Genomic DNA, 3,497 nt, shown 5'->3' with positions numbered 1-3,497 from the left:
AACCCTATCCTTTCCATTAATCGGTTAGTATTTCATGATTATGTATTTTGTCAAATGATGTGATATCATGTTGTTGATATGTGGCCGATCTTGTATGTGTTGGATCTGAATGATTTAGTTAATATGAATCGTATGCTAGATAGTGTCATGAATACTATGAATTATGTGATAAAGAGAATAGTCATATGATTGATGATGTTCTTATGAATCGGATGTGGTAATGATATCTAAGGAACCGAATGGTTGCATATAATCAGCTTGTATATGTTTGAAACATGCTCTTGTTAATCGGATATCATGCTATAGATTCGAATTCTAGTATTGATCGTTTGGGAAGTGTGATGGTTAATCTGATTGAATGTTAATAGGTTGTATTCATGAATGGTTCGATTAGGGTTCTTGAGAAACAATTGAAATATGCTTGTTTAATCGATGGCATGCTAGATGGATTGGTTGAAAACGTGTTAATTGATGGAAGGTAAAATAGGAAACTGATTAGTGATTGTAACCGATAAGCATGAAATCCGGAACTTGAAACTAGTCGCACAAGCCTCTTGATCGTACAAGAGGTCCTGGTCGCACAAGATCACGCGTACAAGAGATCGCACAAGACATCTTGGTCAGTCGCACAAGATGTCTTCTGTCGCACAAAGCATCCACAGTCGCACAAGGTTACTGGACCGCATAAGTGTTACGTTTGCTAACTGTTGGGCCGGGTGTGTAGTTGGGCTGGGTTAGTCGGATCGCACAACCCAAGTTGGATCGCACAAGATACTTGTGTGTTATCTGATTGGGCCGAGAATGTTATTGGATTTGCTTGTGTTATTTTTATTTGGGCCGAAGTATAGGGATCGCACAACATGCTGTGGATCGCACAAGGTTGTGCTGATCGCACAACATGTTGGGCCGGTTACCAGTGGGCTTATCTATTTGCACATTGTTTGATTGTTAAAGTGTTGCCATGATCCATTCGTATTTGTAACGTGTTAACTCTGAGTAACCATGCGTGCCTTACCTGAACCAAACCTGACTTATATGGTAATCCTGTTAGGACGTGATTGACCACTTTTAATTCAAGTAACTTTGGTATAATCTGCCGAGCAAACCAAGGTGAGTTCAACGCATTTTCTCAAGCATGCGTCCCGGTGGTTTGGGACAACTGGCAAACATTTGGAAGGGAAACTTTGGGTAAACAACTTAATCGGTTTTGGGTATTGAACATGGAATCTATCATCGGATTGCCTGGAGGGCAATGGGGGTAATTAGTTGATAGCGCTATTAGGTGGGAAACCTCACACCGGGCCGTAGGGACGGGGTGAACTAATTATCTGGGTTTCACTATGGTTGTTAAGAGGCACACTCCTCGGTTACGTAAGGGAGTTTTCCCTAGGGTAACTAGCGTGAACAACATAGTGGGTTGCTAAGAGGCACACTCCTCGGTTACGTAAGGGCGTATTCCCTAGGGTAACTAGCATGAGTAACATCGTAACACAACATTGAATCGCATTAACATATATCTGGTAACACAACACGTTAACAAGACCTTGAACTCACCAGCGTAGTCTGACACACTTGTTTGCATGCTTGTTGGTCGTTAACCTTGGAACATGGACTTGCTATCTGGGAGTGCTGGAGTGGTCATGGATCGAAGCTATTGGATTACTTATAAGTGATACATTGGTTTTGAGTTTTATTATGAAATAATTGCTACACGACTTATCATATGCTTCCGCTATATAACTCTTTGTGAATTGATATTATGTTTGACGTTTAATCTTGGCAATTAATGACATGTTTTATTTAAATATTTATCATTGGTTCAATGTGATTGGTGGCTCAGACTCTGATGTGTAACACGCCTCGCGGGGTTTCCGCAGGTGGTATTTTGGGGGTGTTACAGTATGCCATGTCTCCATTTCTATATTCAAATTTTTAGCATTTCACCTTATTATACTCCAAAGTTTTGCTCCATTTTAAGTGTTTTAACCCCTGATCACTGAGTCGATACCCTGTCCGATTGATCTAGGACCCACCAACACATGTCAAGGCTTTGCCCGACTAAGTACGTTGGGGTTCTGTCTCGTGACGTATTGATAAAGTTGAACTGGGTTATTATATTTAACACGAGTGCATTATATATGTCACGGCCCCCGCGCCCGGTTTGACCCGGTCAAGGAGCCGCAGGACAGAAACCTGTGGTACATCGGAAGTCTAGCAGGATCGTTTAAACTTAAAAATGCCCGAATATTATTTATTTCGGGATAAACCCCGTAAGTTACAGTAGGGGAATTTCATAGGAATTCCCTTATTTTACAAAACATGTTTATTTATTTATTTGAGCCACTACTTCAAGCTTGGGAGTGCTCCGTAGCACTTGTTCTTGATTCACAGTAGGTCACCTGAAACATGTTTTAAAAATAATTTGTCAGCGGGGATATACTGAGTGAATCATTCATTTTGATAAAATGACACATAGTTATGGATTACAGCATAAGAGCGATTACAGTGGCATTTATCTTATTTTTATCTGGCGCCGGTGTCACCCCCTGGTGACGATGGTCATGCCACTATTGGGTCTTTCCCCAAGTAGTGACGATTATCACTGTTAGGATTTATTAGCCTGACAGTGAGAAATTAGTAATGTACACAATACCCCACTAGCCAGTGATTCAAGATAACCACGACTTAATCCCTGTAATTATAACTTTTGAAAATAATTTAAGGTATTGTAAAACATAATTGATAAAAAGAGAATGACTCACATTGCAAGTTTAACGAGCAGAGTTTTAGCCTACTGATTTGCCTGATTAACCTAATTCAAATAACAATGCACACGAAAACTAGGTCAGTAACCAATACAGCACGTACGTTACTCACGAGATACAACTCTCACAACGAATGACAAAGTGCAATACTAAACATCCATCGAATTCACGACGAATGACAAAGTATAACCCTAATGCGGGCAGCACTTAAAACATCCATCGGATAGTTTTAATCGATCGGATATTAAATCGTAGCAGCGATCGAGTTATTACCCTGTTTGTCGCGACAGCGTTTAGTGATTTGCGTGTGTTGCGTACAAATGGAATTAAGACGTCGAACGAACACCAGAATTCAAGTGCCAACCCCCTATATATACTTGAATTTTGGTTCCCTCGCGTGGCGCGACAGGGACACCTGGTCCTTCGACTTAATTCATTTCCTACAACAAACTGTTTAGATAATCGTCAGCTAGGGTTTACCCCCCTTGAGTTTTAGGGGCCCTGATCCTGATTTTGATTGTTCTGAAAATTTTAGGGTTTATGCAGGATCATTTGGGGGTCTCATTTAGGGTTTCCTAGTGAACAAAATAACAATTAATATATTAATAAATAATAATTTTGGTGAGAGTTATTACATCCTCCCCACCTTAATAAAAATCTCGTCCTTGAGATTTACTGGAATAGTTGAGGATATTTCCGCTTCATTTCTGATTCTAGCTCCCAAGTGTACTC

Source organism: Helianthus annuus, chromosome 2 (genome assembly GCF_002127325.2).
Source record: "Helianthus annuus cultivar XRQ/B chromosome 2, HanXRQr2.0-SUNRISE, whole genome shotgun sequence".
Lineage (NCBI taxonomy): Eukaryota > Viridiplantae > Streptophyta > Magnoliopsida > Asterales > Asteraceae > Helianthus > Helianthus annuus.
This window is presented reverse-complemented; position numbering follows the sequence as displayed.